The 26,726-nt window shown below is 38.8% G+C and overlaps 1 long non-coding RNA gene across 1 annotated transcript in view; it reads left to right on the forward strand.

Moving 5' to 3' along the window:
* LOC308677710 overlaps window positions 1–26,726 on the forward strand; it is a 191,969-nt gene that overhangs the window by 5,809 nt on the left and 159,434 nt on the right. Inside the window, exon 2 of the long non-coding RNA XR_014028550.1 lies at window positions 12–86. This is a non-coding gene — a long non-coding RNA (uncharacterized lncRNA). The remainder of the gene's footprint in view (window positions 1–11; window positions 87–26,726) is intronic.

The following is a 26,726-nucleotide window of genomic DNA, read 5'->3' on the forward strand; positions in this document are numbered from 1 at the left end:
TCTTCCTACAGCTGTTTACCTAAACTGCTATTGGACCGCACAACTCTTTAAGCAGCATGGCCTTTAAATGGGCTGGCTTCCATAAGGTAAGATATGTGGCTTCTATATGTGCTTGTGTGTAATTATTCCTTATTCCAATTGTGTGTGTGATTATTCCTTTGGTTTATTTACTTACTTTTACTCTTTCTGGCCGAAAAGCTCAAGATAGAAATTATAGTTCCACTTCTAATTTTATCCATTTAACCACTTTGTAAGATAGAGAAAGTTGAATTTTGTGTCCTTGGTCCCTTCAAAAGTCGTGTGCCTTTCGTTATCATGTCTTAAGTATGAATGTTTTTTTTTGCGGAAAAATGTATAACCAGATAGTATTAAAGTATGCAACTTGTTACAATTGAATATTTAATATCTCCTACAACTGTAATTCTTTTTTCTTACTTATGAATTTTTCATCCAGATTTAAAATTGTGCCCCCTAGGAGATCATAACCACAACTGTTATGTAACAATATCCTGCAATCTCACATTCAACAGAGAGATAAGGTGTGCTACACTTGGATTGAGTGACATAACTATATCAAGATAATTGCTTTTTAGACAGAAAGTACTGGTAATTCTTGACTTATGACCACAATTGAGGACAAAATTTCTGTCACTAAGTGAGACATTTGTTAAGTGAATTTTGTCTCATTTTACAACTTTTTTTTGCCACAGTTGCTAAGTGAATCACTGCAGCTGTTAAGTTAGTAATGTGGTTGTAAAGTGAATCTGGCTTGCCTGTTAACTTTGCTTGTCAAAATATCCAAAAGGTAATCACCTGACCCCAGGACACTGCAACCGTCATGCCAAGCATCCAAATTCTGATCATGTGACCATGGGGATGCTGCAACAGTCATCAGTGTTAAAAGAGGTCATAAGTCACTATTTTCACTGCCATTGTAACTTTAAAAGTCACTAAACTTTTAAAGTTGTAAGTCGAGGATTGCCTGCATGCTGAAACTGCTACAGTTACACTTTGGTCTTTGTGTTTGGAAAAGGACATAAGTCAAGGGTGAGACCATTCACTACAGCAGTTTTAAAAACCAGATATCAAGGATTTTTTTTCTTTCTTTTTCAAGATACTGTGTTGTTTAAAATAGACTGTGTTTCAATGGATGGCAGCAATTAAAGGAGTGACCTGAGTGACCATTCTGACCTGAAAAAGTGGGTAAAAATATAAATTCATTAAACACGTACAAAAATATGTAAAATTCAAAATGTACTTGAGGCACACACACATACATACACATAGCGAACACTGAGATGAAATAAGAAAAACTAAAACAGTTTTTATTGCTAAAAGATCAAACTTTCGTTGGCTAACTGCCAACGTCCTCAGGATGGAAACGCTGGGGTGGGGAGATCGCGTTTATTCTGTTGGTGTCTGCACTCCGCTCATGGAACGCGTCACTGGTCTGTTTGCTGAGGCTGGCCATATTCCTTTGAGTTGTCGCACATCCGTTTTTGGGGGATGTAGTTTTAGGGGAGGAGGCTTTAAGAACTATGCTCCCCAAAGACGCGCCTACTGCCAGATTTTATGGACTCCCCAAGATCCATAAGGAAGGAGCTCCCCTAAGACCCATTGTATCATTTAGGGAAACTCCAACCTCGGGGCTGGGCAAATGGCTATATGGCAGGTTAAGATATCTAATAATGAACAATGATACCACTGTGAACTCTTCTAGAGAATTTTTAGAGAAAATTAGATCTGTCAGCATAGAGGAGGGAGAGATCATGGTTTCCTATGGTGTCACCTCCCTATTCACCTCAATTCCACAAGACTTAGCACTTGCTGTAATTGGGGACTGCTTGCAACAGCAGGGAGTGGGGCAGCAAGATTCACTTAGCAATGAAGATCTGCTTCAGCTTATGTCCCTATGCCTGAAAATGTTTTTTACATTTCAAGACACCATTTATGAACAGGTGAAGGGTACTCCTATGGGGTCCCCCAACTCAGGTGTCATTGCAGAGGCAGTCCTGCCACAGTTAGAGACCCAGGTGATGTCCACGTATCGCCCTAGGTTTTGGGTGAGATACATGGACGACACCTTTGTGATCGTCAAAAGGCAGGACAAGGACAGGCTGATGAGGAAGCTCAATTCCATTTATCCTGATATCCACTTCACTGAGAAGAAGAGACCAATGGGGCTTTGGCCTTTTTAGATGTGTTGGTTAGACATCAACCTGACGGCTCATTACACACATCGGTCTACCGTAAATCCACCCATATGGACAGGATACTTCATTATGGAAGTAATCACCCCACAATCCATAAGGTCAGCTCTTTGGACATATAGACATGAACAAGACAAAAAGGGAAGAAAAACACCACCTTTATCATGTCTGCAGAAATAACGGGTATCCACCTAACTTCATTAGACAACACAGCAGGCCAGGTGAACTTACCCGCCATCAATGTGAAAACGCCTTAACATCACGGATAACACTGCCTTATATCCACAGTATATCCGAGGCTACAGCATGCCTACTAGCCCCTCACAAGGTTGGTGTTGCCCACAGACCTGATCGGACTTTACGAGCTTGTGTCATGCGCCCTAAAGATTCACTCCCCAATGAAGAAAAATCCTCGGTCATGTACAAGATGTCATGCCAGAATTGCAATTGCAATTACATTGGGGAGACGACAAAACGACTGAGGACTAGAGTGCATTGCTATTAGAAGACAAGAACAACATTCACAGGTGTGGGCACACATGGCTACACACAACCACGTCTTTAACAGTTGCCAGTGACAACACTAAAGGTGGCCGCTTGTTTAAGGAAGCTTGGTTTTCAAACCACTCCTCTATCAACCGGCACATAGACCTTCCCCCTGCATACCAGGCACTAAGGAATTGGGAAGAGGAACGATGTGCGCGATATGGAGGCAAACAGCGCAAGCATTTACAGAGCGCCTCATTGTATCAAAATCAAGATTGCACAAACACAACCACCCTGCATTGTAGAACACAGGGAAGAAGAGAAACAACTATTTAGAACCTCTGGTATAAGATCACGGGCAATGACTAGAGCTATGGCTATAACACATGGAGCTGTCAGCAATCCACTTTTGACAACAGACACCCAGAGACAACTACATCCCCCCAAAACGGATGCGCGACAACTCAAAGGAATACGGCCGGCCTCAGCAAACAGACCGGTGACGCACTCCATGAGCAGAGTGCAGACACCAACAGTATAAACACGATCTCCCCACCCCAGTGTTTCCATTCTGAGGACGTTGGCAGTTAGCCAACAAAAGCTTGATCTTTTAGCAATAAAAACTGTTTTAGTTTTTCTTATTCCATCCCAGTGTTCACTTAGTTTGTTAATTTTAATATGCCTGGGATTCGCATTTTTAATCTTATCAAGGAATACACACACGCACACATACATACATACCATTTTTCCTTTCTTGGAAAAGCAAATAATAATGTTGGTTTCCAAAAATATTATTGCAATTGTTTAAAACAATAAGAAAGTAACAATCTCAGGTGAAGTGAAAACTAAAAAATGTGAGTATGCAGTTCAGTGTAATAAAATGATTATTTTTGAATTCTAGTAACTATAACAGTTACATAAATAAAGGGATATATAAAATCCTTTTCTCTTGCATGTGCAAACAGATTTGATTTTATGTATCTGAATAAGGCTATACAAGCAATTATTTGCTGATGCAGATATTCATTAAGGCTTTTTTTAAATTTAGTGTAGAATTTTGGTTGATTAAACTCCTGTCTTTAAGTGATTAATTATTAATGATTATACATATGCTCATGACCAGTACATCAACACTGATGACTTTGAGATATTATAAAGAAGCGTGTTTGCAATTTTTTTAAATGTACAACACCTTTTAGTCAGTATTAAGAAAAATGGCCCTCTTTTATAGTTTTTCTTTTAATTGGCTATTACATTAATATAGCAAACTTTAAAAAAATGCTTTGCTTTTTGTCCTTTTGAATTTAAATCTGCCTTTCACACTAAGTAAAATGTATATTCTTTGATGAATCAATTAAACCTTATGTTGATAACATACTGATGCAAGCTTGCAGTGCTAAAAATAATCAATAATTTAAAATATTCTGAAAAGTAATTTAGTGATTTGCACTTTTATTATTTAAAGAGTTATGGTATTGTAAAACTTTATAACTAAAGGTATATTAAAATGAAACCTGAAAAGACAAAAGTGAAACACTGACAAAAGGCAATCCATGTATGAAAAGCAAACATTCCATTCTTATTATATATGACATTTACTATAACAAAGTACATTGGTATCATTTTTGAATGTGTGCAGCTTTAATTTGTAATCTGTTTTTCTTGGCTGGCTGAAATTATTTCAGCTGAATATTTCATATCAGAAATCTCAATAAATTTGAACCTATAGTCAATGTAAATATTAATATGAAATGTAAAATTGCTAATGTTCTCGGACACTTGACAATGGTTATATTTTTACTGATTCAAAGCCATGGAGATGAAGATATCTTCTCTTAATTTTGCCTCTGAAGATGGGGGATACCACCAAAATTGCTAGATTTTATGCCTTGTTAGGAGAAAATCTATATTTTCTGTAACCATGGTGGAACATAGATTGTCACTTTCTGGATACAGTGACAACTTATCATCCTTGCTCCCAACTCTATAGTAGGGTAGCAATAATTTAAGAACAGTAAGCCTTTTCCAAAATTGGAAATAGGGCATGATCAATAATATTGTGTGTGTGCTGAACAAAAATGTAGGACATTTTGACTCCTTCAGATCCTGAAGTTAGTCTTGCACAGCTTTTTAATGCTATTGTACAAGGAGATATATAAAATGTAATGGAAAACATAGAAAATATAGTTTGGGGTAGATTGTTTCTCTTTGAAATATTTTTTGCTGCATGTTATACACAGTCATCAGTGAAGACTCTGTGATAACTCCTCAGTTCAAGAGATGAAGCTACATCCGAGGATAACAAGATAGTTTAGGGCATGCAAAGTAAATGGCAAGACTTCTAAACTATTGTTTTACGACATCTCACTATTTTCCCCTTCCACAATGAAATCTTTAACAATGCTTTACAATGGTATCTCCTAATATTTCATAATACAGGACTGAATGTTATATTAACATTTTGGTGGGGATGGAGTTGCTAGGGTAAACTTATAAAGCACAAGCAATGATCTTTTGTGACCATATGGAAACAAGGAAGTGAGGAAATAGTCAAGATTTTGCTCACAATCTTTTAATCTTTGATCACAAATATTCTCTTCTATTGGTATTTGGTTCACTGTCAAACAGATAAAAACCTATAAGTAAATATTAAGAATTGCAGTGGCAGTAGCCAGGGTAAATGTTCATAAAATATTTTGCCTATCAATTCTAATGATCTGTTTTATGTATCTATGTTTAGGAATGGGAACACAGTGGCACAGAGGCTTAATGACACTGGATATGCTGAACAATTGGCAGCACTCTGGTGGTCCAAGTCCAGCTCTGTGGCACTGAATGAATTTCTGTCTCTTGTCCCTAGCACCTGCCCATTTAGGAGTTTAAAAGCATTGTTTGCGAGTAGATAGATAGAAACTGCCATTTTGATGATGGGGAAATGCTGACTGAGCTCTATGTGGGGAGGTGGAACTGGGGCTGGATCTGTTCAAAAACGATCAGTGGAGGATCGGTGGAGGAAAGCCCCAGATGAGCTGACTTCCTCTGAGAATGCTGTAGGCCAGCGGGGTGTGAAGTTAGTTCACCCCCTTGTGGTGTATCTGTGCAACAAACAGACTAGTGACGGTTGGCTGCCAGGACTTCTACCATGTGTATAACATTGTAGTAAATAAGTAAGTAAAAAAATAAATAAGTTTAGGAATATATCATGGCCAAGAGAATGACAAAGCATGTATGCTTCTATTTTGTCTGCAGAGTTGCATCCAGTGGCCCTATTTAGGGTTATCTAGGGAAAGGAGAGAATTAACGTTCTCTTTGCTACTAATTTTAGGGAAGACGCAGCAATTTCTGGAGGTTGTTCCTCACAACTCTAAAATCAACAACTATATATTTTAAGTATTTTTTTTTAAAAATAAACCATTACTAGGCCTCCATGTTAGACCCTTGAAAAACATATTTTGTGCCATGATGTTATATCCATGTTGAATTCCACTGTAGATTTTGCCAGCCTCCCAGTTTCAAGAACAATTCTTCTCTTCTAGCTATTGCTTTCTCAGGTGAGGCCCATGGAAAATATTAATAAGAACTATCTGTCTTTAAAGATCTTTAGTAAGATTTCTAATTCCTTTGTACTTGATAATTGAGTAGGAAAATTGGTTACAGTAAAATACTCCTGTTTTTGGCCAGTCTTCTTAGAAAATTTTAAATAGTTAATCTTTTACTTGGGTTTTTATTTCCTTCTTTGTGGGGAATTTTGTTTATAATGTAGTTTCTATGAATAGTGGCTCTTCTGAAAGCTTATGTCCAGAAGGCCCTGGCAGGAAACTGACAATTGGAAATAGGAGGCAGGAGCAGTGCTGGTTTTGAAGCAGGGGTTTTAGGATTATATTCTAGAACTTAGACTCTTCCCAGGCCAATGGATCATACAACTGGAAACAATTCAAGGCAAGCTGTACTTATTTCCCAACTGTATGTTTGCCCATTATTGACTAGATTTTTTCAGTGAATTTAATAAATATATAGTTCAGTTAAGGCAACCAATGTTGCTGTCCTTGCTATGTTGCCAATTAGTGGTAGGAGTTTGATTAAATTTGTTTTAGAGAACAACTCTACCTCCTCCCCTTTCATATGCCTGTGATAATTATTTAGTTGCATTGTCAATAATAAGCAACTCAGTATCTAGAGACACCAGTGTGCTCTGTGCATATCCTTTGACACTCATCAGAATCACTGTCTGTTGGGAGTTTAATGTTTTTAGATTTTTTTAATTAATAGGTTGTTCAGTTAGATGACAGGACAGCACCTTGACAAACAATGAGTTGAAACCACCAAGAGGATTTTAACAGGGACAAATGTAAAATCCACATTTGGGTTATTAAAATCAGAAGTATGAGTATAGGATTGGAATGACCACCCGAGACAGAAGTACACGTCAAAAAAGTCTGACGATCCTGGTGGATCATAAACTGTACATTAATTAATAATGTGATGCAATTGTCACACGAAAAAAAAACCAGCAATCCTAGTTTATAACAACAGAAGTATAATATCAAGAAGAAGAGAGGTAATTCTTTCTCTAAATTGTTTGTTGATCAGACAACTCCTAGAATATTGTATTCAATTCTGAGCACATTTTAGGAAAGACACTGACAAGTTTAAGTATATCCAAATGGAAGCAACCAAAATAGCAAGGGAACTGAAAGGGAAAAAAACTTATGAGGAAGGGATAAAGGTGCAGGATATTTTTAGGCTGTAGAAGACAAAATTGCCGGAAAACATGTTAGCTTTCTTCAGATACCTGAGGAACTGTCACTGAAAAGACAAGGCAGAATTTTCACAGTTGTTCCAAAAAAGAGACAAGAAACAATGGGCAGGATGTTGATTTTGATCAGAAATAAAAGAAAACAAAATCCCAATGACAGGGGCTAGTCAACAATTGAATAAAATTCCTTGGAAATGGTGTTTTCTCCTTTACTGAAGATTTTCAAACAAAGGCAAGATGACCATCTGTTTAGGACGCTATAGGTCCACAGTGAATTCCTGCCCTAGATAATGGTTCCACAAGTTCCTTTCTAACCCTACTTTTCTACAATACTTTCCTAAACTAAGCTAAGTAGAAGTGACTTATAATTTTGTGGGAGGCCTCTAGAAAATTCCAAGTCTGTTGACCAGTCTGGAAAGTTGACCAGGAAGGAATGGAGGAAGGGGGGAAGAAAAGAAGGGAGGGAGGGAAGGAGGAAATAAAACAAGGCAGGTACAAATAATTTCTAATGCTGAGAAAAATATGTAGATGTTTCCACAAGGTTACCAGGAGTTGAATTTGTCTTAAAAGAAACATTATTTTTAATAATATGTGCAAAGCTGGCACAATAAAAAATGAATGACTTGTTTGCAGGCACCAGAAGCCTTTTTAGGAGATTAAAAAATGGTGGATAGCTGCAGCTCACTGATTTATTTAGAAGGAAAATAATCCTGAAAGTAGGATATTTGTTTTCAACATTTTCAGTCTGACATTCCAGAAATCATTTTACTAAAGGAGACGGATCCCTTCCTCATTGAAATAAAAGGCTTTCTCTCTTTGTGTGTGTGTGTAAGAGACATGCATTTACAAGTGTTCTTATCTGGTCAAACATCCAGGAAATAATGAACCTTTTTATGTGCAGTTCTTATAGGATCAGTATGATTTTTAGTAGCCAAATTCTGTTATGCTAACTCTAAAACTAATCAGATGTTGACTGCCCACCAATGAACCTACCACCAATTGGAAGATTCTTCTTGTTTTGTTTTAATATGTTTTATTTGTAATTCTGTTCTATGTCTATAATAAAATTATCTTTCTAACAAGTATTCTGTTATTTTGAAGGATTTTAAAATGTATTTCCTCTGCCATATTTTCATTTTTGTTATGGACATCAAACCTGCCCACTAAGCCAATACCAGTAAGACAAAATGGGCAACAATGTTTTTGTCTTATCTTTCACAATCTTTGCTTATTCTGAGAAGCTGCTTATCTGAAACAGAAGTGAAGAAGCTTCTTGGATGAGAAGTGAAACATCTTCAAGGAAAAACAAAAAAGTCCAGCTGTCTCTTAAAAGAGCACCTTTGAGACAACCATAGACATTGAGCAACTGGTTACAATGAAGGGAAGGAGGAGGAGGAGGAGGGGAAAGGTTGTTGGCTTATTACAGCTACTTGCAAAGTAGCAAAAATTCAAGCAGGTACAATGAAAGTAAGAAGATTCCAGCATCTTCAAGTCAGTCTCTTCTGTTTATTTAGGTCTTTGCTCACTTGTGAGAAGCATCTTGCACAACAAAAAACCCATAGGAATGGAAGGAGAAATTGGACCGAATGGAAGTAGCACTCAACTGGTCAATAACAGGGGAATTGAATGGAAACAGTCAGGAGAGGAGTTGTAAGGTTTCTAGACAAAGAATCTCTCTCAAAGTCCTGCTGATAAATCTGTTTCAGCAGATTAGAATATGAAAATTGTAGAAACATAATCAGGGATTATCTATTTAACTCAAGTAAATATAGATTTCCAGGTGTAGATTAATTTAATCCAAGTGCACTAAAGGAACTTGCTGATGGCTTGACTAAAATCTCTTTGAAAAATACTGAAGAACTTGCAGAGGAAAGCAAATGTTTCTCTCTCTCTCTCTCTCTCTCTCTCTCTCTCTCTCTCTCTCTCTCTCTGTGTGTGTGTGTGTGTGTGTGTGTATAATAAATTTGGACTGCTGACAAAGAATTAAAGGGAGACTGATATAGCTATTTCAAGCTTCTTTGCTCTCATCAGTCAGCCACACCCTTCTGAGATTCAAACCTGGGCTGCTTTGCATGTGTGTGTGTGTGTGTGTGTGTGTGTGTATCTGGGAATATTTTATAATAGATCATAAGGAGATTGATTTACATTTACTACAAAAGCAATACAGTAATGACCAGAAATCAGTAGGCTGTGTCAAGAACAAGTCTTGCTATATTAATTTTATGCCATTTTTTGATCAGCCAATTTCTTTAGTAGATACTGGAAATGCTGACAACATCATATATCTTGAGGTTAAAAAAAAAGAATCCCAGGATTAGTTAAGTGTGGGCTGGAAGATATGACAATTTGGTAGATACATAGATGGTTTATAAATCATAGAATATTAATCATGGTTCCTCATAAAACTGGGATTAAATGTTTTTATTAATAACTTGAAGAAGTGGAGAGAATATTTATTTATGAGAGTTTTTTAATTGGGCAGCCTTACAAACTTAACAAGCAAATAAATAAATGAATAAAGCATTTTTTTTTATTTGTATTCTTTCTAAACTGGCTGTTTCCAATAATTTGTAATTAGCTGATTAATGAGAAAACATCTAGCACATGTTGCTGGTCAAGGTAGCTTTCCCCCCCTGTAAATGTTTCTTACTATTTAATTATTGTATTTTATTTGCACCAGCGTGCTTCAGTTTCTCAAGTTAATTCAACAATTTATTTTGAGTTGTTTTAGAGGAATCTCTAATAACTTTTTATTAGCAGTTACTATTTCACAATCCTGCTCAGAGATATTATTTAATTTATGAACATATGTGCAAAGTCATTAAACCACATACAGACATTTTCAGTCTGTTCCTAACATTCAGAGAACTTTTCCATGTTTTCAAGTTCACAGTGGAACTTCTGTGTGATAAAAAATATGTATGTCCTTAACAAGTTTTGCTTGTTAAGAGTTGATATATCTGAAAATTAGATCTTATATATCTTCAGAAAGAAGAAATAAAACATAATATTACTGAATTGACATCATTTGCCAGCATAATAAGTCAGATTCCATTATATATTATAGGGCAATCTGCAAAGTTTTACAAATGCCATTTTGAAGAAGTAGGTATCAAGGGTTGGAACTAAAATTCCAAGTGTGTGTGTGTGTGTGTAAATTTTTTTGGCTTGCTAACAAAGAATAAAGGGAGCAAGCCAAAAAAATTTACACAAATATGAGCTGCCACTGCTGTGGCTACTGCCTGTAGATGGCCTTGGGCTAGGCTGAAACAGGAAATAAGATTTGTCCCGTGTCTGGGACCAAGTAAGTGCATTCTAAATACTTAACAAACATTTAACATATGATCCACTGGAGAAGGAAATGGCAACCCACTCCAGTATCTTTGCCATGAAAACCCTATGGACAGTACCAAAAGGCAAAACAATATGACGCTGGAAGATGAGCCCCTCAGGTCGGAAGGCGTCCAATATGCTACTGGGTAAGAGCAGAGGGCTTGTACTAGTAGCGCCAGAAAGAATGAAGCGACTGGGCCAAAGCCGAAAGGACGCTCAGTTGTGGATGCATCTGGTGGTGAAAGGAAAGTCCGATGCTGTAAAGATTTTTTCTCCATAGGAACCTGGAATGTAAGATCCATGAATCAAGGAAAGCTGGACATGGTCAAACAAGAGATGACAAGACTGAACATCAACATCTTAGGTATCAGCGAACTAAAATGGACAGGAATGGGTGAATTTAATTCAGATGATCATCAGGTATACTACTGCGGGCAAGAATCCCTCAGAAGAAATGGAGTAGCCTTCATAGTCAATAAAAGAGTAGGAAAAGCAATACTGGGATACAATCCTCAAAATGACAGAATGATCTCAGTTCGAATCCAAGGCAAACCATTCAATATCACAGTAGTCCAAGTCTATGCCCCAATCATCAGTGCTGAAGAGGATGAAATTGACTGGTTCTATGAAGCCCTACAGCACCTTATAGAACTAACACCAAAAATGATGTCCTTATCATCATGGGGGATTGGAATGCTAAAGTAGGAAGCCAAAAGATAACCGGAATAACAGGCAAGTTTGGCCTTGGAGTACAAAATGAAGCAGGCCACAGGCTGATGGAATTTTGTCAAGAGAATACGATGGTCATAGCAAACACTCTTTTCCAACAACCCAAGAGACAGCTCTACACATGGACATCACCAGACGGTCAACACAGAAATCAGATTGACTATATGCTCTGCAGCCAAAGATGGAGAAGCTCTATACAGTCAGTAAAAACAAGACCAGGAGCTGACTGTGACTCAGACCATGAGCTTCTCATTGCAAAGTTTAGGCTTAAACTGAAGAAAGTAGGGAAAAGCACTAGGCCACTCAGGTATGAATTAAGTCATATCCCTGTTGAATATAGAGTAGAGGTGACAAACAGATTTAAGGAATTAGATCTGATAGACAAAGTGCCTGAAGAACTATGAACAGAGGTTCACCACATTGTACAACAGGTAGCAACCAAAACCATCCCAAAGAAAAAAAAATGCAAGAAAGCAAAATGGCTGCCTGAGGGAGCTTTGGAAATAGCTGAGGAAAGGAGGGAAGTGAAAGGCAAGGGAGAAAAAGAAAGATACGCCCAATTGAATGCAGAATTTCAGAGAATAGCTAGAAGATATAAGAGTGCTTTCTTAAATGAACAATGCAAAGAAATAGAAGAAAACAATAGAATAGGGAGGACCAGAGATCTTTTCAAGAAAATTGGAGAGATGAGGGGAACGTTTAATGCAAAAATGGGCATGATAAAGGACCAAAATGGCAGGGACCTAACAGGCAGAAGAGATTAAGAAGAGATGGCAAAATTACACAGAAGAACTATACAAGAATGAGCTTAATGTCCCTGATAATCACAATGAGGTGGTCACTGACCTCAAGCCAGACATCCTAGAATGTGAAGTGAAGTGGGCCTTAGAACAGCTCAGCAACAACAAAGCTAGTGGAGATGATAGTATTCCAGCTGAGCTATTCAAAATCTTAAAAGATGATGCAGTAAAAGTACTACACTCCATTTGCCAGCAAATTTGGAAAACTCAACAGTGGCCACAGGATTGGAAAAGATCAGTTTACATTCCAATTCCAAAGAAAGGCAGTGCCAAAGAATGTTCAAACTATCTCACCATTGCACTCATTTCTCATGCTAGTAAAGTTATGCTTAAAATCCTACAAGCTAGACTCCAGCAGTATGTGGATTGAGAACTACCAGAAGTACAGGCAGGATTTTGAAGAGACAGAGGAACTAGAGATCAAATTGCCAACATACGCTGGAACATGGAGAAAGCTAGAGAGTTCCAGAAAAACATCTACTTCTGCTTCATTGACTATGCTAAAGCCTTTGATTGCGTGGATCATAACAAACTGTGGCAAGTTCTTAAAGAGATGGGCGTACCAGACCATCTTATTTGTCTCTTGAAAAACCTATATGTGGGTCAAGAAGCAACAGTGAGAACTGGATATGGAACCTTTCCCAAAATTGGGAAAGGAGTCCAGCTGTATACTGTCGCCCTGCCTGTTTAACTTATATGCAGAGCACATCATGATATAGGCAGGGCTAGATGAATCAAAAGTTGGAATTAAGATTGCCGGAAGAAACATCAACAACCTAAGATATGCAGATGATACCACTCTAATGGCAGAAAGTGAAGAAGAACTAAAGAGCCTCTTGTTGCGGGTGAAGAAGGAGAGTGCAAAAGTTGGGTTGAAAGTTAACATTAAGAAAGCCAAGATCATGGCATCTGCCCCTCTCAATTCCTGGCAAATAGATGGGGAAGAAATGAAGGTAGTGACAGATTTTATTTTCCTGGGCTCCAAGATCACTGCAGATGGGGACTGTAGCCAAGAAATTAAAAGACGCTTGATCCTCGGGAGGAAAGCCATGGCAATTCTAGACAGCATACTAAAAAGCAGAGACATCACCTTGTCAACAAAGGTGTGTATAGTCAAGGCTATGGTCTTCCCAGTTGCAATGTATGGCAGTGATCAAACCGGTCAGTCCTACAGGAGATCAACCCTGACTGCTCTTTAGAAGGCCAGATCCTGAAGCTAAAACTCAAATACTTTGGCCACCTCATGAGAAGGAAGGATTCACTGGAGAAGAGCCTAATGCTGGGAAAGATTGAGGGCAATAGAAGAAGGGGATGACAGAGAATGAGGTGGCTGGATGGAGTCACTGAAGCAGTAGGCGTGAGCTTAAATGGACTCCAGAAGATGGTAGAGGACAGGAAGGCCTGGAGGAACGTTGTCCATAGGGTCGCAATGGGTCTTTAAAATCTTTTAGTATAATCCTATATGTGGTTCTTCATTCTTCTGCTCCATTGGCCTCCTCATCCTATTAAATTAAGAAAAAACAAAACTGATTTTTTTTAAACACTGGATCTATCTCTCTACAGCAATCAGAATGTGCCTGAAAAATAAAGAAGCCAAAGTATATGGAATAAACAATCAAGTAATCTTTGGCTAAGTTTTCATGAAACAATTATTGTTACCAGTGAAAGTGGTAACCAAATATAGGAACCTATATATAAAAAATTAAATTATTTTAGACTGTTACATAAGATTTGCCTTTATTTATCTAAATTGCATTATTTTGCAACTGTTTATTTAAACACCATTCATTACTAGTTAAAATCTTTCAGCTGTGTTGCATTTTCTGTGTTTTTTATTTACATATAATTGTAAAACTTCCCTTCATGGATTACTGCCTTGTCGTGGCGAAGGGGCTTGCGTAATTCAGTGAAGCTATGAGCTATGCCGTGCAGGGCCACCCAAGATGGAAAGGTCATAGCAGAGAGTTCTGACAAAACGTGATCCACTGGAGAAGGAAATGGCAACCCACTCCAGTATCTTTGCCATGAAAACCCTATGGACAGTACCAAAAGGCAAAACGATATGACGCTGGAAGATGAGGCCCTCAGTTCGGAAGGTGTCCAATATGCTACTGGGGAAGAGCAGAGGGCTAGTACTAGTAGCGCCAGAAAGAATGAAGCGACTGGGCCAAAGCCGAAAGGACGCTCAGTTGTGGATGTGTCTGGTGGTGAAAGGAAAGTCTGATGCTGTAAAGATTTTTTCTCCATAGGAACCTGGAATGTAAGATCCATGAATCAAGGAAAGCTGGACGTGGTCAAACAAGAGATGACAAGACTGAACATCGACATCTTAGGAATCAGCGAACTAAAATGGACAGGAATGGGTGAATTTAATTCAGATGACCCTCACGTATACTACTGCGGGCAAGAATCCCTCAGAAGAAATGGAGTAGCCTTCATAGTCAATAAAAGAGTAGGAAAAGCAATACTGGGATACAATCCTCAAAATGACAGAATGATCTCAGTTCGAATCCAAGGCAAACCATTCAATATCACAGTATTCCAGGTCTATGCCCCAACCACCAGTGCTGAAGAGGATGAAATTGACCGGTTCTATGAAGCCCTACAGCACCTTATAGAACTAACACCAAAAAATGATGTCCTTATCATCATGGGGGATTGGAATGCTAAAGTAGGAAGCCAAAAGACAACCGGAATAACAGGCAAGTTTGGCCTTGGAGTATAAAATGAAGCAGGGCACAGGCTGATAGAATTTTGTCAAGAGAATACGATGGTCATAGCAAACCAGTCACTGAAGCAGTAGGTGTGAGCTTAAATGGACTCCAGAAGATGGTAGAGGACAGGATGGCCTGGAGGAACATTGTCCTTAGGGTCGCGATGGGTCAGACACGACTTCGCAGCTAACAACAACAATTGTAAAACTATCAATGATAATCTTGGAATATGTAAGAGCATATGGAAAAAGTGTAAAGTATGCTTATTAAGGTTGCATGTAAAATGCATATCACGAATATGAATTCAAGAAAAATCAGATGATTTAATTGGCAAAATGATAAATGAATTGGCCTCACCAACTTCTCAGTCATAAGATCATGCAGAATTGAAGCAGGCTAGATATCAATTTACTGGTCTGTATGTGTTGTTCTCTGAATATTTATAATGAAATTATAAATGAATAATGTGAAAGAGAATTACGCTAAGGCTCAGCTGAAAACTGGAAGCTACTCAGAGTGTGAAGTCCCCAGGAATTGTGCTCATCTTGATAGCAGTTAGTTAAAGCAAAACATAACTGAGCAGTTCTTCCCTTGGAGAAGTAACCTTACTTACCAGAAACTGTTTACTCTGCTATGGCATGGACAGGTACGCTCTTCTGAGCTCATATTGATGTGACCTTGACAAGAAGCCTACTATAAACATCAGTAGATGACCCATTGCTCTTCTGAAATTTGTTCTTCCCTTTTAAATTGAAATCTAACCAGGGATGTGGGTTCATTGACATTTTTTAAAAAGCCAATAGTTGTTATTTCCTACCAACTTCCTGTCCACTAAAGAAAAATATTTGAAAAAAGATACTAGAGTGATGTGGTTATAAATTGTAAGATTTTTTTTATATTTATGTATGAAAAGTTCATTGCCTGTTCAGATTGCAGGCATTTATAGGAGAAAACTGTCATGCAGATGATTGATAAAGCTATATTTTATTTTATTTTATTTTTGTGTTATTATGTGTCTTAATTTTGCAATAGCGATATTTATTTATATAAACATTATGTTCGTCACTACTTTAAATATTACATTAGGACATACAGTAACTATGATTAAAATGCTAGGAGTATAAAGATGAGTTATGTCCAGCACAATGTGTCCTGGCTGCTCTAGACTCTGAAGGCATGTTTCTGTTTTATTTCCCGTAACTGTTTCCCCCCCCCCAAAGAACATCTGGTGAGAGCTAAAATCTTACAAAGGAACTAGAAAACAACAAATCAAGTCCAGATTTCCTGAAATAATTTAGAGAATTAATTGGTGAAAATAAATTATTTCAAAAAAATAAATGACCTTCAACTGTCTATAGAGATTCTGTAGAGGTCACAATTGTCCCAAACGTGCTTTTTCAAAAGGCAACTGGAGTTTGTTTTTCCTTGAAGATGTTAAATTCTTCAAGAACTGAAGTCAGAACTGAAGCAGCTTCTTGGATGAGAAGCAAAATGTCTTCAAGAAAAAAACAAAGACCAGTTGCCTTTTGGAAAAGCACCTTTTAGACGATCTTGAACTGTATGCAAGTCATCTGTCAAAATTGTCCACTGTATACCAGAGAAATTGAGGGAAGGAAAGATGAGGATCAGATCATTCCACTGAATTTCTCAGGGAGCAGAGAGAGAAATTTAGCAAAATTCTGTATTTCTTTTTAGTATTCTTATTTACAGCTATAGGTGTAGCAGGTAAAATCTGGCTCGTAGCATGGCTGGATCTTCTACTGCACCCCTGATCTTTTGTCCAAGGTATGCCATGAGAGTGAATATAAGGAAATGCAGTAATATGAAAAAAATCAGAAGAAAATATATGAAGAAAAAAACAGGAAAAGTGTTTTTTTAAGGATTCAAGGAAAGTGCATTTTAAAAATATGTTGACTTGGCTCATTAAACCTTAGACATAAGTTCTTAAGTGTTATTGTAGTATTTGCTGTATTACAGTGTTTTTCAAAGAACATCTTAACTTTGATGCATAAAACTGATGAAAGTCCATAAGCTCTGGAAAAATGTGGCTATAGTTTTGATTCATATTTCTCTTTTTACAATATGTTAAGATGCTAGTAGGCAAAGTAGTGTTAGTGGTGCATAAAATATACAAGTCTTTAATAATAGAAGTAAGCTTACGACAATAGCAGGCTCCTGAGATGAATATTACAGAACAAATTCAGTTACTCAGTTACTTTCTTGTTATTTATAACTCTTAAGCATAAGTGTTTTGAAAGTATTAGGAAACATTTCCTGTTATTACCCAACTTTAAGCTCTGACCTATACATTGATGAGATATATGTTGTATAATATACAACTGATCTCACTGCTGACACATTGTTGAACATATCTATTTTTATTTATCTTGTCCTGAAGGCAGGACAAGAAGCAATGGATGGAAACTAAAAGAAAGCAGCCTAGAAATAAGGAGAAATTTCATGACAGTTAGAACAATTAACCAGTGGAACAACCTGCCTCCAGAGTTGTGAATGTTCCAACACTGGAAGTTTTTAAGAAGAGACTGGACAGCCATTTGTCTGAAATGGTATAAGGTTTCCTGCCTGAGCAGGGGGTTGGACTAGAAGACCTCAGAGGTCCCATCCAACTACTACTACTACTACTACTACTACTACTACTACTATTGTTATTATTAATCATCATCATCATCATCATCGCACAGTCAGCCAGATGTTCAGACTTGATTTGGCATTTTTGTCTACCTATTGAGTCCTTACCAAGGACCTGGGATAGGCAGATGTGGATGTTTGATGGTATTATAGATATTGTCGCAGGATGGAAGCAGTTCCTAGTAAGGCTGCCTTTTGCAATTGACTAATGGCAAATTTGTCAATGCCAATGGTGTTGAAGTGGTGCTCCAGTTGTTTTGGGATTGCACTCAAGGCGCCTACTACTATTGGTACTACCCTTGCTTGCCTTTGCCACAGTCTTTCTATTTCTATTTGTAGGTCTTTGTATTTTGTTATCTTCTCCAGTTCTTTCTTGTCTATTCTGCTGTCTCCAGGCACTGCCATGTCCACTATCCAGACTTTTTTGTCTTTCTTATCGACAATTGTTAAGTCTGGGGTGTTATGTTGCAGGTGCTTGTCTGTTTGAATTCTGAAGTCCCAGAGCAGTTTAACTTTATCATTTTAACTTTATGACATTCTCTATTTTATGAATTATTATTAAGCTTTTATTCATAAAACATGAAACTCAGTCAACTGAACACTCTAATTGACTGGCACTAATGGTTGACACGGGTTGCTGCCAGCATCCTAGGAATCAACCAGGTATCTCCTTAAAATGTAAGATGTTCCGAGTAGCACAGTTTTTTGTAGGTTTGCTGGAGTTATTGCAGGAAGCTACAATTTCTTGATGTATTTTGCAAAGTTTTTGGACGTACTTCCCAGTGCCCCGATGACAGTGGGTATCACTGTTACACGTTTCATCCATAATCACGCAGTTTCGATGGCCAGGTCGTGGTATTTTGTATTTTTTTTCAGTTCTTTTTCTTGGACTCTGTCATCTCCTGGTACAGCGATATCAATCAACTGTACGCTTCGGTTCTCTATGACTGCGATATCTGGCGTGTTGTGTTCCAAATGGTGATCTGTCTGTATTCGGAAGTCCCACAAGATCTTCACCCTCTCATTCTTGACAACTTTTTCCATCCTATGTTCCCACGACTTTTCGGACACAGGCAAGTCGTATTTTTTACACAATGCCCAGTGGATTAGTTTAGCAACTAAGTCATGTCTAGCTTTGTAATCAGTTTGTCCAATTTTGCTGCACTCACATATTAAATGTGAAACAGTTTCAACTTTGTCATTGCAAAGTTGACAATTTGGATTGTCAGTAGATTTTTGTATCTTCGCTTTCATGGTATTAGTTTGTAGTGCTTGTTCTTGAGCAGCCAGTATTAAGCCTTCTGTTTCTTTCTTGATGGTTCCCATCTTAAGCCATGCCCATGTCAAGCTGTTATCACATTTTCCTTCAATGTTTTTCAAATGCTGTCCATGCAAAGCTTTGGTTTTCCATCTATTTAATCTGTCATCCAGCCGTTTTTCCTTGTATTCTGCCTTTGTTTCTGTTATTTTTATAATGCTCTCTGTTTTCACAGCCTGCAGCATTTTTTCCTGTACTTTGATTTACATAGTCATTCAAACTTCATTTTTCTTGTTCTACAATTTGGTGGATTTGCAGTAGCCCTCTGCCGCCTATTTTTCTTGGCAGGTACAACCAGTCAATGTCACTTCGTGGATGTAGAGCGTGGTGCATATTCAAAAGTTTACATGTTTTCCAGTCTAGGTGTTCCAATTCAGCCAAAGTCCAGTTGATAATTCCAGCTGGGTAGTGTATCACTAGGACTACCCATGTGTTAATGGCTTTAATTATATTTCCATAATAATAATAATAATAATAATAATAATAATAATAATAATAATAATAATAATAATAATAATAATAATAATAATAATTTGTTGTTAGTTGCAAAGCCATGTCCGACCCATCGCGACCCTATGGACAACATTCCTCCAGGCCTTCCTGTCTTCTACCATCTTCTGGAGTCCATTTAAGCTCACGCCTACTGCTTCAGTGACTCTCTAGCTTTCTCCAAGATCCAGCGTATGTTAGCAATTTGATCTCTAGTTCCTCTGCCTCTTCAAAATCCTGCCTGTACTTCTGGTAGTTCTCGATCCACATACTGCTGAAGTCTAGCTTATAGGATTTTAAGCATAACTTTACTAGCATGTGAAATGAGTGCAATGGTGCGATAGTTTGAACATTCTTTGGCAACAAGAAGCTCATGGTCTGAGCCACAGTCAGCTCCTGGTCTTGTTTTTACTGACTGTATAGAGCTTATCCATCTTTGGCTGCAGAGCATATAGTCTGTGTTGACCGGCTGGTGATGTCCATGTGTAGAGTCGTCTCTTGGGTTGTTGGAAAAGAGTGTTTGCTATGACCATCGTATTCTCTTGACAAAATTCTATCAGCCTGTGCCCTGCTTCATTTTGTACTCCAAGGTCAAACTTGTCTGTTATTCCGGTTATCTTTTGGCTTCCTACTTTAGCATTCCAATCCCCCATGATGATAAGGACATCATTTTTTGGTGTTAGTTCTATAAGGTGCTGTAAAGCTTCATAGAACTGGTCAATTTCATCCTCTTCAGCACTGGTGGTTGGGGCATAGACTTGGAATACTGTGATATTGAATGGTTTGCCTTGGATTCGAACTGAGATCATTCTGTCATTTTGAGGATTGTATCCCAGTATTGCTTTTCCTACTCTTTTATTGACTATGAAGGCTACTCCATTTCTTCTGAGGGATTCTTGCCCGCAGTAGTATACCTGATGGACATCTGAATTAAATTCACCCATTCCTGTCCATTTTAGTTCGCTGATACCTAAGATGTCGATGTTCAGTTTTGTCATCTCTTGTTCGACCGCGTTCAGCTTTTTTTGATTCATGGATCTTACATTCCAGGTTCCTATGGAGAAAAAATCTTTACAGCATCGGACTTTCCTTTCACCACTAGACACATCCACAGCTGAGTGTCCTTTCGGCTTTGGCCCAGTCGCTTCATTCTTTCTGGCGCTACTAGTACTAGCCCTCTGCTCTTCCCCAGTAGCATATTGGACGCCTTCCGACCTGAGGGGCTCATCTTCCAGCGTCATATCGTTTTGCCTTTTGGTACTGTCCATAGGGTTTTCATGGCAAAGATACTGGAGTGGTTTGCCATTTCCTTCTCCAGTGGATCACGTTTTGTCAGAACTCTCTGCTATGACCTTTCCATCTTGGGTGGCCCTGCATGGCATAGCTCATAGCTTCATTGAATTACGCAAGCCCCTTCACCACGACAAGGCAGTAATCCATGAAGGGGAATAATAATAATAATAATTAACTATTATTATTATTATTATTATTATTATTATTATTATTATTATTATTATTATTATTATTATTATTATTATTGAATGTGATAAAGTTCCTTTTGGATATTACTAAAAATATTTTTTACTTTGCATCCTGTCTACACAGAGGCCAGTTGAATGTCTTGCAACAATTCCTATTATTGTTGCCCAGGCAAACCGTGCCCAATGGCATAAAATTTCTGAATTTGGAGCAGAAAGTTCTAGCTCATCTTGTATTGAAATGTGATGGCTAAGAGATTCCATCAAACATTCATGGACAAATGCTTTACAGTCTTGCGTTATTCTGCTTTAAAGGCATTAAAGGGTATTGTTAATTAAAGTTTGGTGTAGTGTAGTGGTTAAGGTGCTAACCTAGAAACGAGGAGACTTCCTTGGACATGAAAGCCAGCTGGGTGACCTTGGGCTAATCGCTCACTCTCAGCTCAACCCTTCTCATAGGAGGGCTGTTGTTCAAAAAATAAGAGGAGGAAAGAGCACTATGAAAATTCACCACCTTCTTATAAAGTAATAAAGGCAGAATAAAAATCTAATCAACAAATAAATAGCTGCACTTTAGGACATAAAGTATTTTATTCTAAAGGACAGAGCTATGGACAGAATTGGGAGCTTGCTAGGCAGAGTCCCCAAAGAAATCTATTTTCCCACAGACATGAGGGACCTTGTTTGAATGTAACTTTAATATTTACTGAAATGACAGATTGGTTTTTCAATGGAGTGAGTAGAATATGTATCTCCAGACATATTGCTTTGAAGCTTACATTGTATGATCGCCAGGTCATGTCCAGCAGCATAATTCCAAGGTAGTAAGACTTGAGAGTTTTTGGAGAGCCAGTTAGATTCAAAATGCAAAAATATCTCTGCAGATTTTTGAAACATATTTTAGAAAATATTTAGAGGAATCTAAAGTGGGATCAACTGCAATTTAGAGCTCTGTCTGTCTTAAGCTTTAGTTGTTTGTTACAGTGTATTATCATTTCATGTTAACTCAGTTAACTCGCATAAAATATTTGCATACACTGAGCACAAGGAGGATCTTTGTTCTGTACCAGCCTGCTACTGGCCCTGCAGAAAAGGCAGGGACAACCCCTCTACAAACGGCAAGAGGCTAGAATTACGCCTGCCAAATTTATTCACATAAAACAGAGCAAGACAAGACACCAACCATAAAACACGAGCTAAGAAGCAGGAACAATCCAAGCGGTTGCCTTCAGCAAACCAGCCCTCCCACACATTCCCCTTAAATACAGTTCAGGGCGTGGCCTCTCTGTGCCTCCTTCCGAGGTGCCCCATTGCCTTCCTCTGATTACTCCTGACTGACTGCCTCCTGCGTCGGGCCTCCTTGAACAGGGCCAGCTGTGGGTCATCTTCATCCACGCTGTCAGGCTCACACAGCTGGGTCTGCATCGTGACCAGATGAGAGGGGCCTTGCTGGGGGATCTCATCAAGCTGTCCAATCCCCTCAGCAAGCTCTTCAACACCCCCCTCCTCCTCCTCTGAGTCGTCCAACCCAACTGCCGAACCCACAGGCTGACCCTGAATCACAACAATCTTTGAAACCCATCACAGAAGCATAGGTAAGAAAAATATATGATGATTCATATCCATCACACAGGCCTATTTGATGATTCCATATTAAAGTATAATGGTGTGTGTGTGGTGGTGGTGGTGGTGGTGCATGTGAAGCAGAATCCCCATTCAACCTTCTAAGCAGGTATGAAGAAAACTCCATTGGTTTCAGAACAAATCAAATTGTGCAAAAAATATGGTAAAGACCCATCTCCAATAAACTGTGTGTTTCAGCTTTTACAAGGATGTACACAGTCAACAGTGCTTAATTAGGCAATTATTAGTAACCAGTTTACTAATGAAGCCCTCACTTCATTCTTCAGGAATTCATTTTGGGTGGAAAGTCTTCTACTTCCACTGTGTGATAATTGTTTAACTGCCAGAACTCACACACAGTCCATTTATTTACAGTTGAAATAAGAGAGACAAATAATGTGTTGCAGGCAATGAGAATTATTCACCTTTGTGAATGCAAGCAGTAAAACCCTGCTTTGGTTGATCACGTGGTTGTGTGCATGTGGCAGCAACATTTTTCATGATCCCAGCCCTAAACTATATTCAGCAATGAAACCGTTACGGTTGCCAAATCAAAGCCTGCAGAATTTTATAACTGTTGGCATATAGGAGAAAGGAATAATCTATGAACTGTTAAGTTCTATGTCACCAGCAAAGATGTATAGTTCTTTCAGGAAGGTCTACACTTACTTAATCTAATAAATTAACTACTATATCACAGAACCAGCATATGTACGGTATTAATAATTGTGTTTGCTTTTTACATTTTGATTAGATTATAACAATGTTAGAGAAATTTGTTAAAATGTGCAGTGTACAGATACATGTCTTTTAATTATATTTTTGACATTTAATTCATTCCTATATGCTGCTAATTATTAATCATCTTGTTGCAACAGAGGTCAACCAAACAAAAGCAAATAGATCTAAAATAGATAACTGTGTAATAGCTCTACTTGTGCTATACTATTCTCAACACAAAACAATTATTTCCAAGACCGCTAATTATGCTACCCATTCTTATGTGCTGTAAACACAAGGGCCTTCTGTATTCCCTTGTCTACAATGAAAGGTCATGAATTAATGGCATCACCTGTAGTACGCAAACATTGTTCAGTTCCTGAGCTTGGCTTGGCCACCGTGGAATTAGCTAATGGAACAGGCAAGTTCTAGAATATGTACCTTGGATGAATGCCAGCTGGTTCCCCAAGCTGTGTCCTAGTTCAGAATGCTAATGCTACAGAATAGAAAGCCTTTGGGAAGTATCCAGCTAGACCAAGAGACTACACGGGAAGGTCAAATTCAAATTTCCTAACAAGGAATAAAGCATCAGGCAAAGTCAGATTTCACAACAAGAATGATAAATTCTGCTGTTTACTAGAAATATATACACATACTTTAGGATCAAGGCTTTTAAGCACTGTACTTTTTAGTGTCAGATTTATGGCTGAACTAGCAATAAAATGCAGAGGTCAATAGAGTGGACAAGTTCATAAGACAAAAACTAAGATAGCAATAGACTCCAAACAGGAACAATGCAAGGAAGCACCCAGAGACTGTTTTGAGAGTCAAGAGTCCAAAAGATTTATAAGGCAAATAAGGACTAGATAACAGAGATGACTTTGCAGCAATGAGGTGTCCCAAAAATGATGTTGTATTATGTTATTAAGTACCTGCTGAGGCTGGAGAGAAATTTCTAAATCTGCAAAACCTCTGTTCCATGAGCTGCATTGGCTGCTGCTTTGCTTGTGGGTATGGTTCATGATGTTGTTTCTGATCTTTAGAGTCCCACATGGCATGTAACCAGGTTATTTGAGGGACCACCTATTCCCAGTTACTGCTATCTTTTTTGTTAGGTCCAAAGAACAGGTAACGTGGTAAGAGTGGTTAGAATATAGTATTGCAAGCTAATTCTGCTGTCGGCTGATCCTGACCAGCTCAAGGTTGACTCAGCCTTCCATCCTTCCGAGGTTGGGAAAATGGGGGCCCAGAATGTTGGGTGCAATATGCTGACTCTGTATATTGCTTAGAGAGAGCTGTAAAACATTGTGAAGTGATACTGGCATATAAGTTTAAGTGCTATTGCTATGGTCGACATCAAAACAGTTCCGTCTGGTAAGACTCAGGTGATGTATCTTTTCTGCAGTAGCCCCCACCCCCTGGCATATCATTTTTCCTAAATGATGACTTAGCTCCATCTGTTAGCTTTCCAAAAAGCCTTGAAATTGTAGTTTTTCACTCAGTCCTGGAGATCCCATGGTGAGCCTACAAAGTGTTTGGATGAGATAGAATGTCACTCTCTATCTTGGGGTTCTTTTGTTTTATTTTTTATTTTTTTGTATTTATGACTGCTTTTTTTAAAAAAAAGGTGATATGGTTTTTGTTATGTAGTGAGTTCATTGCGCAGGAATGAAGATGAGGTGAGTGAGTTCAGCAATGAACATGTCTATTTGCTTGCAGGATCTGAACTAGAAAACTGGGCTGCAGCTTGCAGCAATTTATAGCCTGGCCCCTAGGCAGCAGCCAATAGGTTTAAAGCAGCCTATTGCCGCCTAGGGGCAACCAATAGCAGCCCTGGAGACGGGGTGTCTGAGGTGCTGGGAGCCGTTAGCTAGCTCCAGCTTACTAAATGGTATTACAATAAAGCCCAATACATTACACCCCTCCCCTCTTAGAATGAACAACATCATAGTAACAACAAGAATGATTACACAATACAATTTTAACAATAATATGAATAGGCTTCTGTTGACAGTACACTAAGACATTAAAACAACATTATAGCTCCATTATTTTTGGTAGAGTCTCATAGTCACAATTAACACAAGGTACATTCAACATTATAGATCTTTTATTTAGTCACATAATCTGCTAAATAAGTAGGAGGTTTGTGTGTCCTTGTGGAACGTCTGAGGGATTCAGTCACTTTCTGGTCTACCAGCTTACCCACCGGGCTGGGCAGACCAGTGTCTCTTAATACAATTGAGTCAGGATGATTCAGTGTTCTCTGGCTGGTCTCTCCAGGTTGGCCCATCCCAGAGTCAGTGTTTTCAGCAGAGTCAGCCCAGCGACTGTGAAAGTCAGGTTGGCTTCTCCATCAGGGGATCCATGTTGCACTTCCAGACTCCCTTCTTCTATGGCCAGCTCCTCATTTCTTGAGCTGTGAGAGCTTTCAGAGTCTATGCATGGGCTGGCTTGGCTGCCAGCTTGGGGACCTTGGAAGGGACTTATGACACAGTCCTCACTTAGTGACCATTCTGGAAACCGCTTTCTGTGTTGGTCAATGTGGCGTCTGACAACTCGCCCTCCCTCCAGCCCCACTTTGTAAGAGAGAGGGCCTGACGATTTAGTAATTTTTCCAGGCACCCACAGATTCCCATGCCCATAGTTTCTTGCTCACACCCCATCGCCCACTTGCAGCCCCCTCGGGGGTTTTGGTCGAGAGGCTTCTGCTGCCACTCTATCTGGATGCAACCTGACCAGTTTCGTGATCAAATGCCTCCCCCATCGTAGTTTTGCAGGGCTTTTTCCAGTTGCAGTGCAGGGTGTGGAATGCTGGCAAAGTAAAAAATCTGCCAATCTGTGATGCCAGTCCCCAGTCACTATGCGTTTCAGTGACTCCTTTGTGGTCCTTACCATGTGTTCAGCTTGACCATTATTGGATGGATAAAATGGGGCAGAGATTGCGTGTCTGATGAGATTTGCTCTCAGGAAAGCCTGAAATTCAGCAGCAGTGAATTGGGCCCCATTGTCTGATATTAAGACATCTGGCAACCCATGCGTGGCAAAGAGTTTTCTAAGCACCTGGATGGTCCTAGCAGTAGTCATGTTTGCAATTGGAATCACTTCAAGCCATTTGGAATGGCTGTCTACCACTATAAGGAAGAGCTGTCCCTGAAAGGGCCCAACGAAGTCTATGTGAATTCTAGGCCAGGGAGTTTGTGTTTGCTCCCACCTGTGAACTGGAGCGTGTGGCATTTCAGGCCTTGATTGCTGGCATGTATAACATCCATGCACCTGTGCCTCGATGGCCTTGTCCAAACCTGGCCACCATAGGTAGCTTCTAGCTAAAGCTTTCATACGGACAATACCTGGATTGTTCTGTACCAGCCTGCTACCGGCCCTGCAGAAAAAGCAGGGACAACCCCTTTACAAACGGCAA

The sequence above is a fragment of the Vipera berus genome (assembly GCF_964194415.1).
Source record: "Vipera berus genome assembly, chromosome: Z".
NCBI lineage: Eukaryota > Metazoa > Chordata > Lepidosauria > Squamata > Viperidae > Vipera > Vipera berus.